At 38.4% G+C, this 17674-nt stretch overlaps 1 protein-coding gene across 1 annotated transcript in view; it reads left to right on the top strand.

Moving 5' to 3' along the window:
• VWA3B (von Willebrand factor A domain containing 3B) overlaps positions 1-17674 on the top strand; it is a 264931-nt gene that overhangs the window by 171103 nt on the left and 76154 nt on the right. The window lies entirely within an intron of this gene.

Raw genomic sequence — 17674 nt, forward strand, 5'->3', positions numbered from 1 at the left:
ACTAACTATTTAAATAGAAACATTTCAGTCTTTGCAGTCACTGAATGGAAACAATATCCTTGAAAGACCTGTCTCCTGCTGAAATCTTTGCAGAGGAAATGATACAATGCTTGGGGTTTGCTTTATAATAATTGGGGTGGTGGGAGTCGGGGGGTGGGGCAGGGGAGGAAGTAGATAAAATAGATTAACCATGTGTTGATCATTGTTACGTTTGAATAAGACTTGATGATGAGGGTAGTTTTACTATTCTTTCTGCTTTTTTATACATTTGAAATTTTCCATAAAAAGAAGTTGAAAAGATCAAAGGCAGGAGAAAGTTTTTTAAAAAAAAAATAACTGGCCTTGGAATAGCTGAGATTTGATGTACTGGAAGAAGCAGACAAATTGGTGAATTTTTTTTCTATTAGCACATTTAAAAAATTATCACCCATGGTGGCCCACCTGCCTCCTAGTTTGGCATGACCAGTGACTCTCCCTCCAGAGGCTGTGTGTGTGTTCTCCTCTAGGCTGGTTCCTGGCTGCTTTGTCTCCAGGTGAGTGGTCCTGTCCCTGCTATTACCCTTGGGATTGGCAGATTTGATTTATACCTGATTAGTCAGATATCAACTCACCACTTGAACTTGACTTCTTCTAGAAGCAACAGAGAGAAACTGAACACTGATATATTTCTTCTGGGGGTTTGGGGACAACTTCTTCATATTCTCTGCAGTTATATTACTATTGTTGAGTTTTATTTGGGACAAAATATGTTTAGTGAACTATAGAATTGGAAATAGAATTTTCTTGGACTTATTATGCCTCCTTCTAACTGTCCCAACAACCTGAGCTAGAGTGAAAAGTAAATTTCTTGAAAAAAATATGGTAGGGTAGGGAAACAGAAGCATAAAATTCAAGGAAGAACCATAAAGGAAAGATTTATAGGCTGAGTAAGTAAAAATGTTACTTTGCTTAAAAACATATGTATAGAATAAAGGCAAATCTCAGAAAAATACCTGTAACACATATGACAGACAAAAAAGATCATAAAGTAATATCTTACATTGTGTGTCAGTATAAATCACTGTGTGGGTATGAATTAGTGTTCAGTCTGCAAACACACTTGCACACACATCCATATCATAAGGGAATGAGAAAATGATAAATACCCCACTGGAAAATTTAGGAAAAAAAAGAAAAAAGTCGAAACCATACACAAAAATATTTAATTTTACTGGTAACCAAATATATGCACTTAAAAATACAAATTGAAAATCAATTAGACACCACCTGCCCCATCAAATTGGTAAGGTTAAAAAGTACTAATAAGCAGTAATGGCAGTGATAGGGTGGAATGGACCCTTCATTTTGCTAGTGAGAGTATAATTCTTAGTGTAAAATGTTCAGAAGACTTAAGGGCTTATATTTACCCCAGTAAATTAATATATTACCAGGAATCTGTGTAAGGAAATAATTAGAGATACTGAAGAATATGTGCAGAGAATAATACTGCTGCCGTATAGCCAACAATGGAAAACGACACAAATTCATATAAGGGAATGCCATACATTCATCAGATATCTCATTTCTGAAGAATAAGTAATGACATGACTGAAAGCCCTCACGCTAAATGAAATATGCTAAATGAAAAAAATCAGAGTATATAGTATGTTAGAAATTTGGTTGTACATGTGACTGATCCAGGCATGGCACTTTTTTCTTTCCCTACCTTTTTTCTTTTACCAAAATGTTAACAGTTTAGCTGGGTGGTGAGATTGTTGGAGAGGTTTGGTTGTTTTTTTTAATGTACTTTAAAATTTTTATTCTAATACTTGAACTCTGAACATATATTAATTATACACTGAGAAAAATGTTAAGAAAAACAGACCTGAAAGCAAATAATAAAACCATGTAAATGTAATGGGAACTTAATTTTTAATTGGCTACTTTATTTTTATCTGATAAGTAATATATGACTAATTCTCAGTATATGAAATTTAAACAATACTGAAGTCTTTAGAGGAGGCTTTTTTTTAGAGTAGTTTTGTGAATTTCCAATTCTTCTTCTACATACGCATATGTCAGTATGTGCACACATACACATTTATACATAGACACATAAGAACTTTAATAAACATGAATAAGATAATACCATATACATTTACTATTTTTGTAACTATTTTAAACATTTTGTCTTAGAGTTCTTTTCACACAGGTAGATGGTCTCATGCCTATAGTTGCAAGGTTCTTCCTCATTATGAATGGATATTTAATTGAGTCCTTCCTTCCCCTCTTACAAACATTCCTGTAACGGGTTTCTTTGCACATAGATTTTTGGGCACATGTATAAATCTGTCTTCGGAATAAATTCCCTCAAGTCAGATGACTGGACCCAAAGGGTATGTGCATTTTAAATTTTGATAATTCAAATCATCCTCCAGATTCATTATGCATTTTCACTAGTATATCCCCACAGACAGAGTAAAGTAATAGTCTCTTCCTAAGAGAAACTCCGTATAATACTTGGTAATCATTAGTCCTAGGTGTAGAGGAATGTTTTGGAAACCCTGAAAGTAGTACGCAGACATAAGATCTTTATTCAGCCTATTCTTCCCTCATTGGCTCATATGCTGAAGAAGCAAATTCAGTTCAACATTTAGACATTGCTTCTCTGAGATGTATATGATATATCTATACTCTATGAATAATAATATGCCTACTCTGAGGTTGTTATGGGATTAAAAGAAGTAATGCATACAGTGGAGAGTACTTAGTGGCACTTAAAATGTTGGCTTTCATTATAAAACTATTTAATACATTTAAAGGCCTATTATATGCCTGTGTTGGGCTCTAGAATACAGGGCCAAACAGAAAGCCAACCTTTCTCCCCAAGCACAACTGACAGTCTCAGGAAGAAATAAAAATGAAAATGAGTGAAGTTCTAGTTCAATGCGACGAGTGGGAAGTGCTGAGTGAAGATGCGGGAGAGGCCCCTAACCTGGTTTCAGTTGCCGCAGAAGGTTTGCCTTAGCTAGTGGCATCCGAGCTCAGACCCGAGGGGAAGAGAAGGAGGTATGAAGGTGGAGAGATGGGAAAGAGAGTCCCAGGCAGTGGAGGAGCTCTGGGGAAGCCTAAGGGACAGAGAACATTTGTCATTCCAGAGGAAGTTTAGTGTGAGAGGAGAAGGTGATAAAGCTGGTGAAGGAAGGGCCTTGATTGAGTTAAGGGTGTTGAACTTCATCCTGAGGGGAATGGAGGGGTTTTTAGCAGAGGAGAGAGATTAATTTGGAGCTTTAGCTAACAGAGAACAGTTGGAGAGAACAGTTGGAGAGAGAAAAATGCCAAGAGTGATTCTCCAGACTCCAATCTGGAATGTCAAGCAGAAGGAAAATAAAGGATGAGTGTCCTATTCTTCAGGAGCACATTCTAGTCTTCTGCCTCTAGAACACAAAGCTAAGGAGAGGGGATGAACAGTTCTCAAGTGCATCCCAAGGGCACTTGTGCTTGGTGCCTTTTGTGGCATTGTGAGTTCTCATGACAACCTGCACATACATAGGTAGGCACTGCACAGCACACTTGCCCTCCTTTATTATTATTATTATTTTCTTTTTTTGAGATGGAGTTTCCCTCTTGTTACCCAGGCTGGAGTGCAATGGCGTAATCTCGGCTCACTGCAACCTCCGCCTCCTGGGTTCAGGCAATTCTCCTGCCTCAGCCTCCTGAGTAGCTGGAATTACAGGCACACGCCACCATGCCCAGCTAATTTTTTTGTATTTTTAGTAGAGATGGGGTTTCACCAGGTTGACCAGGATGGTCTCGATCTCTTGACCTCGTGATCCACCTGCCTCAGCCTCCCAAAGTGCTGGGATTACAGGCGTGAGCCACCGCACCTGGCCCTCCCTTATTCTTATTAAGACTCATTGTGATGACAGGCATATGCTGCAGTGACCTCCAATCTCACATCCAAAGCACGTTTGAATCTTTGATTCCCTAATATTTTCTCTGACTGGAAGACACCCTCAGCATGGAAAGAATAACAAAATAATAATCTAAAATATCTCCCACTTCATGGGATGTATACTTTTTTGATATTTGGACCTTTATGAAAAAGCAGACAAGAAGTAGAATGGAGTTGAAAAGGAAACACACTAGAATCTTAACTCACTTCACTGAGAATCTTAATTGCCTCTTCCTCCTATGTTCTGTGCGCTGCCACATCTGTCTGCATAGAGTTGTAAAGCAGTGTCTGGCTTTGTCCCCAGCTCTTTGTTTCATTCATCACTCATGTATGGGCTCTTTCTTCTTCTGGAACACAATGCTGTTTTGGTTTTCAGTGTTTCCTGGACCAGCATCAAATCGGTCACTTTGGAAATGAGGTATTGAGCAGAGGTTGCCCTAGCAACTCTTCATTACAAGATGCAAAGTGGATTTGGTAATTTTATCTTAGCTCTTTCAAAACTATTAACTTGTCCCCAAGTCATATACAGAATAAGACGGATTTAGCGATATAATTAACCTAGAATTTAAAGCTCTTTATTGCTGGTTACTTTGAAAAACATTGAAATAATTTGGGAAGATGGGTCTGCACCACTGGAGAGTCTACATCATCACCCATCATCATCATCGTTATTGTAATGTCTTTTACAGCATCCCTTCAAGACTTCCTGTGTTGTCCATCCTTCTCGGGGTTCTGCACATAGCTCTGTAGCCAGATATCCTGGATTTGTGCTCCAGCTCTGTCATTTACTCCTGAAGGACCATGGCAAGGTCCCTAATCTAGTATGTGATGCACCCTCATCACATACTAGGTTCTGAGTAAAGCATTTGATATCGTCAAATATCTCATCTAAAATTTAGAGTGACCTGTGAAGTGGCTATTCATTTCACCATTTAGTGACAAGGAATGTTGAGTGCAAAGAGGCTAGGGGTGCTATCAAGTCATGACATTTTGTTGCTTTTAAATATAATAGCAATGAACACAAAACTGTATACCGATAGAAAAGCTTTTTTAATTAAAATTTAGAACAATTATCACAAAACCTACATATGTATATATTCATTATATAGAAAAATTAGAAAATGTAGATAAGTAAAAAAGAAGCAATAGTTATCATCCACTCCATCGTCTCATGGCTGTCTGGCCAGGTCTTCTTACTTTCTTTATGAACATTGTTCTATGCTGGCATATACTTATCTACTATACCAGTTTAAATGCTCAGTGTTTTAATTGAAATATATTAATTTAAACTTAAATTGAGAATCAAGTTTTATTCTCTAAAAGTTTAGATTGAAAAACTGTGAGATGTAATTTATACTATGGTAACATATTCTCATGGGTTTATGAATGATATTATTGACACACCATTTGGTCAGCTAATTTTGTGGTCCTGCTTTTACTTTGTTCTATGGAACTTGTAGGTATTTCAGTTTGAAAGGCAGACATTTAAGTTTTAGCACTTGGCCATTTGCACAACTGCAATATTTATAAAGCCATTGCATTTACATTCAAAGATTCATCTGCGTGGGATTTGCACAGCTTTTGCATTTCCATCACACACATCCAATCAGAACCTCTCCTTGGCCAGTCTGATAGTAAGCTCTGGGATATTTATTGGAAGAACTGACAGTTGAAAAACAGTGAAGGTGGAGGATTCAGTCAGGGTTGAAGAACAGATAATCACCAGTTTCACGGTAGTTTCTCAATTTCAAAATGTTTTGTTATTGCTTTTAAACACCGCTGGAATGTTGTCAGGTGGAATTCCACCTCTTCTACTTTAACAATCAGTAGCTGTGGTACAGTTCGGTATCCTGTGTTCTTAGCTTGGCATGTGTTATGAACATTGTTTTTACAATAGCCATTTCAGGATGAATTTTAGTGATTACATGAACACTCAGTAATATAAATTACTACAGTTTGTTTAACTATTCCTCCTATTTGGGGGCAGTTTACTTGGAATTTTAAAGAGTGCTCATTTTCCTATAACTCTTTGCTATTCATTAGAACAGTTAACAGTAAAAACAACAACAACAAAAAAAAAACAAAAACCCCTGCTAAATGGTATTTCAATTTTAATTCTTTTATCATTTGTGAATAGTTTTCTTATGTAACCTAAATATATCTCTTAAACTGTTTTTCACATTATCCATATGTTTAGCAAATACCTCTTAAATAGCAGTTACATTTCATCTCATGCATGCCTCAACTACAAAAAATTCAAATTTGGTGGAATCCAAAAAATTATGTTTTATAATATGATAAAAGAAGTTTTGAATCTCAGCCATTAATTTATATGTAGTTTTAGTCTTTCATTTGTTCAATAAATGATTATTTTGTACATGTATTGTTCTAGAAACTAATAATTTTAAAGGGGAATAAAGGCTTATAAAGTTTGGTGAAGAGGAAAGGCATATAATGAAACTGCACTTAAATGCATTTGTCTCTAGAGGGTTTGAATAAGAAAATATGTAGCATGCTTAGTGCCTGGCAGAGACTAAGGATAAATATTATTATCACTATTGATAATCACTATTGAGCACAGTGGTTACTTGCAGAGTATTTCATCTCACAGTGGGGAGAATTCTAACAGAATCAGCCCAAATTGGCCTGTTCATGCATCCCAGCAATTCCTTCTGCCTTTACGGTCAGTGACTGTCTCTCTGCATCCTCCATCCCCATCTCTATCGCTACTTCTACCTCTCTGCTAGTTATAATCTTGTCACACATGGTGTAATTATTCATACCAATTTGTTAAGGCTTCTAGGTTAACTTCAAGAGAATTGAATTAAAGTAGGTAATACCTTAAGCCTCCCTTTTTAAAATCAAATATTATCCAGGAGAGTCCCTCATTAGTCAGTTATGTTTGATTTGCATTATAACAGTAATAAGTAAACATTTTTCAAGGTGCCATGATCAGGTAGTTTTATTCTCTCTCAAACAGAGCTCTCAATGTCTTCATTAACCTCAGCTCCCTCCCCACTTGCTTTCTTACAGAAGCTGGGGTGCCATGATTCTGTCCCCCAAGTCCTTATGAGAATGCCCCTTATGACCTCATAGTCACACTAAATTTGACATCATGAAGAGAACATTTCCTTGTGATCTCCACATGGCCACGATGTTGTAAAAACTAAGGTGTCAGACTCGAAGTGTGGAGTGTGACTTTGTCTTTCCCTGGATCTGCATGTGGAAAGGAAGAAGAGTGGGTGCACACAAGCTAAATCTGAGCTACTACCACACTGAAGCACACAATGGCCACGAAAGGCATGAGGTTGAAATCCACAAAAGAGAGAAGTAGAACACTAAACAGTGGGTTTTTCTTAAGTACATTAAGTCAGGAGTCAAGCTGATCATGGTGAAATGTTGTAATGTTGCTAAATTTTCTGTGGTATTGATTTACAATTGTGCCAAACTTGGCAAATTTGGAGAGCTATTTACAGACTTCTAAAGGGATATTTTTTTTCCGGGGAGAGAAAAGCCTAAGGGACTTACACTTTGTTGAGACTGATCTTTTTTTCTTCTAAGGGTTTATGTGACATACAGCTCTATTTCCAGAGTTGATTTTTTTTTAATTTCTATAAGCTTCATTCTGTTTTCAAAGTTCAGTCCTCCCACCTTTCAGCCCACTGTCTGGTTTCTTCTCTCTGACAAGAATTGTTTAGAAGCCACATGGTGAATCCATGTGGTTGTTAAGTAGCAAGACTGGACTGTGCAGTTTCTTAACTTAACTTCTTTCTCTTCAGTTTTCTAAAACTTTGCCTATTGTTTGTTTTAGTCTTGATGGTTTAATTATAAAACTAAATATACGTACTTTAAAAAAATGAAACAATACAGTAAAAAGTAAAAGTGTTATCTACCTTCTTCACTTGTCTTGAAATCCCAGTTTTTAGAAGTAACCACTATTGATAGTTTTAAACCTATGTTTTAAATGTTTCCATTATTTTAAAAATAAAGCATTTCAGATAAAACTGCATCCTCCTGTGCAAACCCTTTCTGTTCCACTTCCCATTCCTCCTTCTCCAGATAAACCCTAGCATGACTTTTCATATATATTTTAATATTCTTAATACAAAAGCACTGAAACATTGCCCTACAAGTTTAAAACTTTGTAGAAATGGTATTACATTGTAAGCACCATTATGAAACTTACCATTTGTTTTAACATTATGTTTTTGAGATTTTACCTATCTTGATTTATTTTTTCCTGCTCTATATTTCCATTAAGTGCAACATCATTTTTTGTAAATACTAATATATTTGAACTTTTTTAACCTGTTTTTTTTGTGCTTTCTGTTAAATATCGTTTTCTTTTCTTCTTTCTTGCCTTTTGTTGGATAAAGTTGTCTATATTCCCTCTTCCCCCACCCTCACCTGCCGGCTGCTTGTGTGGAAGCACTTGATTGTATTTCTATTCCTTTAGTGATTATTTTAAAAGTTTTAATGTACATGACAATTTTTTAAACTAAGTCCCAAGGTATTTTGTAGTGTTTTTTTTTGTTTTGTTTTGTTTTTTGGATGAAGTCTTGCTCCATTGCCAGTCTAGAGTGAAGTGGCACAATCTCGGCTCACTGAAACCTCTGCCTCCCGGCTTCCAGTGATTCCCCTGCCTCAGCCTCCCAAATAGCTGGGATTACAGGTGCACGCCACCATGCCTGGCTAATCTCTTGTATTTTAGTAAAGACAGAGTTTCACCAGCAGGCTAGGATGGTCTCAATCTCCTGACCTAATGATCTGCTCACCTCGATCTCCCAAAGTGCTGGGGTTACAGGCATGAGCCACCAAGCCCAGCTGGTATTTTGTGTTTTTTTTCTCCTCCCAAATACAATTGGGGATTTTAGTACCTTTTAATTAGTCATTAAAAACCCTTTCCCCCCAAAAAAATCTTGTCACTGTGATTTAGAGTTTCACTTTTGCCTTTCAAACATATACAGTAATCTTTTTTGACTTTCATGAGTTAATTAAATTTTTTAACAGTTTCAGCTGTATATATTTTAATATCTAAAAACATCTCTTTGCTGTTCAATGATAGTTTAGCTGGATAGAAAGGTCTCTGTTGACAGTAAATTCTCCTTAGCAAGTAAAAATATCCTCTTCACGTATCTGATATATACTACTCTTTTATACAATCTGTTTTGCTTAAGTTACTTTTAAAATCTTAAAAGCATACTTCTAAGGTTCAGTATGCTGAATCTTAAAGATTCAGTATGCTGCAGTCTTATGTTGATGTGTCTATGTGTGATTTATTTTTAGTCTTTTGTCAAGGGCTGATTCTTGATCTAAGGACTTACTTTTTCTATTAAACTCTAGAAAACTCAGCTATTATCATTTCAAATACATTGCTTGTCTAACCATCTTTCTATTCTATCCTTTTAAAATGTCAATTAATATATATTGAAGTTTCTCAATCATCATCTATTTATCTTACTATTTTTGTCTCTCTGTGCAATATTCTGGGGAAAGTCTACAGTACTATCTATCACCCGGTTCACCAGTTCTTTTTTTAATTTTGTCTAGCCTAGAATTTATTCTATTAGGATTATTTTTTGTTTCAATTACAATGGCTTTTTTCCAAGATAAATTTTTTTCCTTGTTTTTTCCCCATCCATTACTAAAATAAGTTTTTATACTTTTATATGGCTGTAACATCTTTGAACAACCTAATAATAAACAATTTTAAACATAATTTAAAGTCATTGTTAGATGGCTCATAAAATAAATTTACTATCAAATGAATTGACATTCTAATTGTTGATTTGCTCAGCTATGATCTTGGCATTTTTTGGTGTGTACTTGGGAATTCTAGAATGTTGGCTTATTTTAACAAGATCCTTTAAAAATCTGCCTTTTCTCTTTCTCCTTCTATTTTGCAGTTGCCTAAATCCATCCCCTTGATCCATCCCCCAGCCCTCATGGGCATTTACAGCTCTTGTTCCATGGTGATGTTGTGGATATCACAGATTCAAAGAGCGCCTTGATTTAGGTCTTGATTGTCAGGCTACACCAGTGTTCTCTCTCCCTAGGCAGGACTTTCTTTGAAGGGTGAGAGACACTCATACCAGTGCTGACATCAGGCACTGAGCCTGACATAGGCCTTCGTTTTCCAGAACCCTCATAGTCCCACTAGCTTTCTTGAGCTCCCATTGCCCTGCCATCTTTGGACACACAGCTTAACAAGCCCCACCCATATGTTTACATTTCTGCTCAGCTTTTTGTCTCTAGAAATATATTTATCATACATTTGTCCTTTTATTTCTCCCTCCCTCCCTCCTTCCCTCCTTCCTTCCTTCTTCCTCCCTTCCTTGTATTATTTTCTTAAACATAACAACAACAATAACGTTGTATCATTTTGGAGACAAGGGGAAACATAAAAGCATGAACTATGTCATCTTAATTAAAATTAAAAATTTATTTCTTAAAAATAATTCTCCCACATTTCTAAAATGCCTACATGCTCTTTATGGGTGGAATCATTTTTGAAACAATGATAGTACAGCTTGTTATTTTCTGTTAGACTTCTTTGCTTTTTTGCTTAAATATTAATATATGGAATATACCTTTTTGGGAACATGCATTTATTCCTTTATCAACAAACATTTGTTGAGGGCACACTGTGTGCCAGGTACTATTCTAAGTGATAGGAATACAGTAGTGAATACCACAAAATTTCTTGTCCTATGGAATTTATATTCTGCTAGAGAGAGGTAGGTAATATGCAAATAGGTAAACATAAAGTTACAGTTACCATTAAGATGAAAGAAGAATTGGGAAGAAAAGAATGAGAGAGGGTTTCTATTCTAGAGAAGATGAGGTAAGCATCCGTCACCCTGTTTCTCCCTTTGAATACTACTGTAAATCTTGGATAGAATACGTGGAGAAGCTAGCAGTGAACTTTGAAATTGAAAGAGTACCCCAAATTTGGGGAGGGAGACCAGAATTCGAAGTTCTACCAAACCAAGACATTTACTATCTTTTCCCCCTGGAGCTGCCTGGCATGAAATCAGAGGTATCCCAAAACCCAGAAGTATCAGGCACAGAAACAACTCAGAAAGAAGCCTCATTTTCTGGTACTCTGCTGTTCTTAACAGAATGTGATTTATTGATCACTAAGCATTCTTTGACATGTATAAGAATCTTTTATCTGAGATTGCGCCATTGCACTCTAGCCTAGGTGACAAGAGTGAAATTCCATCTCAAACAAAACAAAACAAAATAAACAAACAAAAAATAAGAAAAATAGTCAAAATATAGGAACTATAATAAAATATTCTCAAAAGAAAATCAAATATAAAATAAATACATGAAAAAGGTGTTTAACCCAAATAGCAATTTACAAAGAAACAATGAGATCGTATTTCTTTTTTTTTTTTTATTGCATTTTAGGTTTTGGGGTACATGTGAAAAACATGCAAGGTTGTTGCATAGGTACATATGTGGCAGTGTGATTTGCTGCCTTCCTCCCCTTCACCTATATCTGACATTTCTCCCCATGCTATCCCTCCCCAACTCCCCACCCCCCTCTATCCCCCCCTCTCCCCCCCAACAGACCCCAGTGTATAGTGCTCCCCTCCCTGTGTCCATGTGTTCTCATTGTTCAACACCCACCTATGAGTGAGAACATGTGGTGTTTGATTTTCTGTTCTTGTGTCAGTTTGCTGAGAATGATGGTTTCCAGGTTCATCCATGTCCCTACAAAGGACGCGAACTCATCGTTTTTGATGGCTGCATAATATTCCATGGTGTATATGTGCCACATTTTTCCTGTCCAGTCTATCATCGATGGACATTTGGGTTGGTTCCAGGTCTTTGCTATTGTAAACTGTGCTGCAATGAACATTCGTGTGCATGTGTCCTTATAGTAGAACGATTTATAATCCTTTGGATATATACCCAGTAATGGGATTGCTGGGTCAAATGGAATTTCTATTTCTAGGTCCTTGAGGAATCGCCACACTGTTTTCCACAATGGTTGAACTAATTTACACTCCCACCAACAGTGTAAAAGTGTTCCTATTTCTCGACGTCCTCTCCAGCCTCTGTTGTCTCCAGATTTTTTAATGATCACCATTCTAACAGGCGTGAGATGGTATCTCAACGTAGTTTTGATTTGCATTTCCCTAATGACCAGTGATGATGAGCATTTTTTCATATGTTTGTTGGCCTCATGTATGTCTTCTTTTGTAAAGTACCTGTTCATATCCTTTGCCCATTTTTGAATGGGCTTGTTTGTTTTTTTCTTGTAAATCTTTTTTAGCTCATTGTAAATTCTGGATATCAGCCCTTTGTCTGACGGGTAGGCTGCAAAAATTTTTTCCCATTCTGTTGGTTGCCGATTCACTCTATTGACTGTTTCTTTCGCCGTGCAGAAGCTGTGGAGTTTGATCAGGTCCCATGTGTCTATTTTGGCTTTTGTTGCCAATGCTTTTGGTGTTTTGGTCATAAAGTCCTTGCCTACGCCTATGTCCTGAATGGTTTTGCCTACGTTTTCTTCTAGGGTTTTTATGGTGTTAGGTCTTATGTTTAAGTCTTTAATCCATCTGGAGTCAATTTTAGTGTAAGGTGTCAGGAAGGGGTCCAGTTTCTGCTTTCTGTATATGGCTAGCCAGTTTTCCCAACACCACTTATTGAACAGGGAATCCTTTCCCCATTGCTTGTTTTTGTCAGGTTTGTCAAAGATCGGGTGGTTGTAGATATGTTGTGTCACCTCCGACGCCTCTGTTCTGTTCCATTGATCTATATCTCTGTTTTGGTACCAGTACCATGCTGTTTTGATTACTGTAGCCTTGTAGTATAGTTTGATGTCGGGTAATGTGATGCCTCCTGCTTTGTTCTTTTTGCTTAGAATTGACTTGGCTATGCGGGCTCTCTTTTGGTTCCATATGAAGTTTAAGGTGGTTTTTTCCAGTTCTGTGAAGAAGGTCATTGGTAGCTTGATGGGGATAGCGTTGAATCTGTAGATTACTTTGGGCAGTATGGCCATTTTCACAATATTGATTCTTCCTAACCATGAACATGGAATGTTTCTCCATCTGTTTGTGTCCTCTCTTATTTCGTTGAGCAGTGGTTTGTAGTTCTCCTTGAACAGGTCCTTTACATTCCTTGTTAGTTGTATTCCTAGGTATTTTATTCTCTTTGTAGCAATTGTGAATGGCAGTTCGTTCTTGATTTGGCTCTCTTTAAGTCTGTTATTAGTGTATAGGAATGCTTATGATTTTTGCACATTGATTTTGTATCCTGAGACTTTGCTGAAGTTGCTTATCAGTTTCAGGAGATTTTGGGCTGAGACGATGGGGTCTTCTAGATATACAATCATGTCGTCTGCAAATAGAGACAATTTGACTTCCTCCTTTCCTAATTGAATACCCTTTATTTCCTTTTCTTGCCTGATTGCTCTGGCTAGAACTTCCAGTACTATATTGAATAGGAGTGGTGAGAGAGGGCATCCTTGTCTAGTGCCTGATTTCAAAGGGAATGCTTCCAGTTTTTGCCCATTCAGTATGATATTGGCTGTCGGTTTGTCGTAAATAGCTTTTATTATTTTGAGATACGTTCCGTCGATACCTAGTTTATTGAGAGTTTTTAGCATAAAGGGCTGTTGAATTTTGTCGAAGGCCTTCTCTGCATCAATTGAGATAATGATGTGGTTTTTGTCTTTGGTTCCGTTTATGTGGTGAATTACATTTATAGACTTGCGTATATTGAACCAGCCTTGCATCCCCGGGATGAATCCTACTTGATCATGGTGGATAAGCTTTTTGATGTGCTGTTGCAATCGGCTTGCCAGTATTTTATTGAAGATTTTTGCATCTATGTTCATCATGGATATTGGCCTGTAGTTTTCTTTTCTTGTTGAGTCTCTGCCGGGTTTTGGTATTAGGATGATGTTGGTCTCATAAAATGATTTGGGAAGGATTCCCTCTTTTTGGATTATTTGGAATAGTTTCAGTAGGAATGGTACCAGTTCCTCTTTGTATGTCTGGTAGAATTCGGCTGTGAACCCATCTGGACCTGGGCTTTTTTTGGCTGGTAGGCTCTTAATTGCTGCCTCGACTTCAGCCCTTGTTATTGGTCTATTCAGGGTTTCAACTTCTTCCTGGTTTAGGCTTGGGAGGATGCAAGTGTCCAGGAATTTATCCATTTCTTCCAGGTTTTCTAATTTATGTGCATAGAGTTGCTTGTAATAATCTCTGATGATGGTTTGAATTTCTGTGGCATCTGTGGTGATATCCCCTTTATCATTTTTTATTGCATCTATTTGGTTATTCTCTCTTTTCTTCTTTATTAGTCTGGCTAGTGGTCTGTCTATTTTGTTGATCTTTTCAAAAAACCAGCTCCTGGATTTATTGATTTTTTGTAGGGTTTTTCGTGTCTCTATCTCCTTCAATTCTGCTTTGATCTTAGTTATTTCTTGTCTTCTGTTAGGTTTTGAGTTTTTTTGATCTTGCTCCTCTAGCTCTTTCAATTTTGATGATAGGGTGTCAATTTTAGATCTCTCCTTGTTTCTCATGTGGGCACTTATTGCTATATATTTTCCTCTAGAGACTGCTTTAAATGTGTCCCAGAGATTCTGGTATGTGGTGTCTTCGTTCTCGTTGGTTTCGAAGAACATCTTTATTTCTGCCTTCATTTCAGTGTTTATCCAGTCTACATTCAGGAGAAAGTTGTTCATTTTCCATGAAGCTGTGCGGTTCTGGGTTGGTTTCTGAATTCTGAGTTCTAACTTGATTGCACTGTGGTCTGAGAGACTGTTTGTTATGGTTTCCGTTCTTTTGCATTTGCTGAGGAGTGATTTACTTCCAATGATGTGGTCAATTTTAGAGTAGGTGTGATGTGGTGCTGAGAAGAATGTATATTCTGTGGATTTGGGGTGGAGAGTTCTGTAAATGTCTATTAGGTTTGCTTGTTCCAGGTCCGAGTTCAAGTCCTGGATATCCTTGTTGGTTTTCTGTCTCGTTGATCTGTCTAATATTGACAATGGGGTGTTGAAGTCTCCCACTATTATTGTGTGGGAGTCTAGGTCTCTTTGTAAGTCTTTAAGAACTTTCCTTATATATTTGGGTGCTCCTGTATTTGGTGCATATATATTTAGGATCGTTAGCTTTTCTTGTTGCATTGATCCCTTTACCATTATGTAATGTCCTTGTTTGTCTCTTTTGATCTTTGTTGCTTTAAAGTCTATTTTGTCAGAGATGAGAATTGCAACTCCTGCTTTTTTTTGCTCTCCGTTTGCTTGGTAAATCTTCCTCCATCCCTTTATTGTGAGCCTTTGTGTATCCTTGCTTGTGAGGTGGGTTTCCTGGATACAGCACACTGATGGGTTTTGGCTTTTTATCCAGTTTGCCAGTCTGTGTCTTTTGATTGGGGCATTTAGTCCATTTACATTTAGGGTTAATATTGTTATGTGTGAATTTGATCCTGTCATTTTGATGCTAGCTGGCTGTTTTTCCCATTGGTTGATGCAGATTCTTCATTGTGTTGATGCTGTTTACCGTTTCATGTGTTTTTGGAGTGGCTGGTTCTGGTTGTTCTTTTCTATGTGTAGTGCCTCCTTTAGGAGCTCTTGTAAAGCTGGTCTGGTGATGGTGAAATCTTTGAGTTCTTGCTTGTTCACAAAGGATTTTATTTTTCCTTCACTTATGAAGCTTAGTTTGGCTGGATATGAAATTCTGGGTTGAAAGTTCTTTTCTTTAAGGATGTTAAATATCGGCCCCCACTCTCTTCTGGCCTGTAGGGTTTCTGCTGAGAGATCTGCAGTGATTCTGATGGGCTTCCCTTTGTGGGTAACCCGACCTTTCTCTCTGGCTGCCCTTAGTATTTTCTCCTTCATTTCAACCCTGGTGAATCTGATGATTATGTGCCTCGGTGTTGCTCTTCTAGGGGAATATCTTTGTGGTGTTCTCTGTATTTCCTGGGCTTGGATATTGGCCTGCCTTGCTAGGTTGGGGAAGTTTTCCTGGATAATATCCTGGAGAGTATTTTCCAGCTTGGATGCATTCTCTTCGTCACATTCAGGTACCCCTATCAAACGTAGATTAGGTCTTTTCACATAGTCCCATATTTCTTGTTGGCTTTGTTCATTCCTTTTTACCCTGTTTTCTCTAATCTTGCCTTCTCGTTTTATTTCATTGAGTTGATCTTCTACCTCTGATATCCTTTCTTCTGCTTGGTCAATTCGGCTGTTGAAACTTGTGCATGCTTCACGAAGTTCTCGTGTTGTGTTTTTCAGCTCCATCAATTCACTCATATTCCTCTCTAAGTTGTCCATTCTCGTTAGCATTTCGTCAAGTCTTTTTTCAAGGTTCTTAGTTTCTTTGCATTGGGTTAGAACATGTTCTTTTAGCTCACGAAAGTTTCTTATTATCCACTTTCTGAAAGCTGATTCTGTCATTTCCTCACACTCATTCTCCATCCAGTCTTGTTCCCTTGCTGGTGGGGAGTTGTGCTCCCTTGTAGGAGGAGAAGTGTTCTGATTTTGGGTGTTTTCATCCTTTTTGAGCTGGTTTCTTCCCATCTTTGTGGATTTATCCACCTATCGACTTTGTAGTTGCTGTCTTTCTGATTTTGGTAATTTTAAGTCTGCAGCAGCAGAACTCATAAACCCCCTTTTTCTTCCCTCCTGGTGTTCTGTCCCGGGGATTTAGGGAGTTATGATTTTCCGCTGTCTTGTTGTTGCTTTCCCTGCCCACAAGGTGGCAGTCTAGTCGCACTCAGCCTGTAGAGGCTTCGCTGATCTGCTGTGGGCTCCGCCCAGCTTCCTTGTGAACTCTCCTGCAGTCTTGTTTATATGGGCATAGTTAGAACTGTTTCCGCTATGATGGCCCGCCCCTGTAGTGACGGAGTCTCTGTAGTGGTGGGTTACCTTCGTTGCAGCAAATTGCCCTAGGAACTGCAGGGTGTGTCCCGATGGAGGGCGCCCCTCCCCCACAGAGCTGGACCTACCCGGGTTCAGTTCTGTTTCCTGAGGCGCTTTCTTTGCCCAGGAGTGTCCTGTCTTGTCTCCCTGTTTCAGCTCCCCTTGCTGGCTTATCGGGGACTCGGGGACTCGGTTTCACTCACTCTGCAGGAGGAGCCACTTCCCTTGCCTCAGGGCACAGGCCGAGCGGTTGCGCCAGTCAAACCAGCCACGCTGGCGACCCGTGGGGCTCCTTCCCCTGTGAATCTCCTGGTCTGTGGGCAGTAAAAATCCGCTGCCCAGTGAGCCGTTGCTGAAGCGGCGGCTCTGAGATTCGTGGCGCGTTTTTGCCCGGGGAATTTCCTGGCTTGACTCCCTGTTTCAGCTCCCCTTGCTGGCTTACAGAGGACTCAGTCGCACTCACTCTGCAGAAGGAGCCGCTGCTCCCTGCCTCAGGGTGCAGGCCTAGCGGCGGCCGCGCCACTCAAGCCAGCAGCGCTGGCGACCTGTGGTGCTCTTCCCCCTGTGAATCTCCTGGTCTGTGGGCAGTAAATATCCGTCTGGAAATGCGGCGTCCACTCACTCTCTGCGCTTTCTCTCGGAGCTGCATTCGCGAGTTCCTCCTAATCGGCCATCTTGGATCTCTCTCCTGAGATCGTATTTCTTATTGCCCACTCTTACCAATTTGACAGAGACTTCTGAAGATAATTCTCAATTCTTTTTTTTTTTTCCCTTTTTTTTTGCACATTTCTTTTTTTTTTTTTTTTTTGATTTTCTTTTTTTTTTTTTATTGCATTTTAGGTTTTGGGGTACAT

The sequence above is a fragment of the Aotus nancymaae genome, unplaced genomic scaffold (genome assembly GCF_030222135.1).
Source record: "Aotus nancymaae isolate 86718 unplaced genomic scaffold, 86718_ANA_hifiasm-v0.15.2.pri h1tg000131l, whole genome shotgun sequence".
NCBI classification, from domain to species: domain Eukaryota; kingdom Metazoa; phylum Chordata; class Mammalia; order Primates; family Aotidae; genus Aotus; species Aotus nancymaae.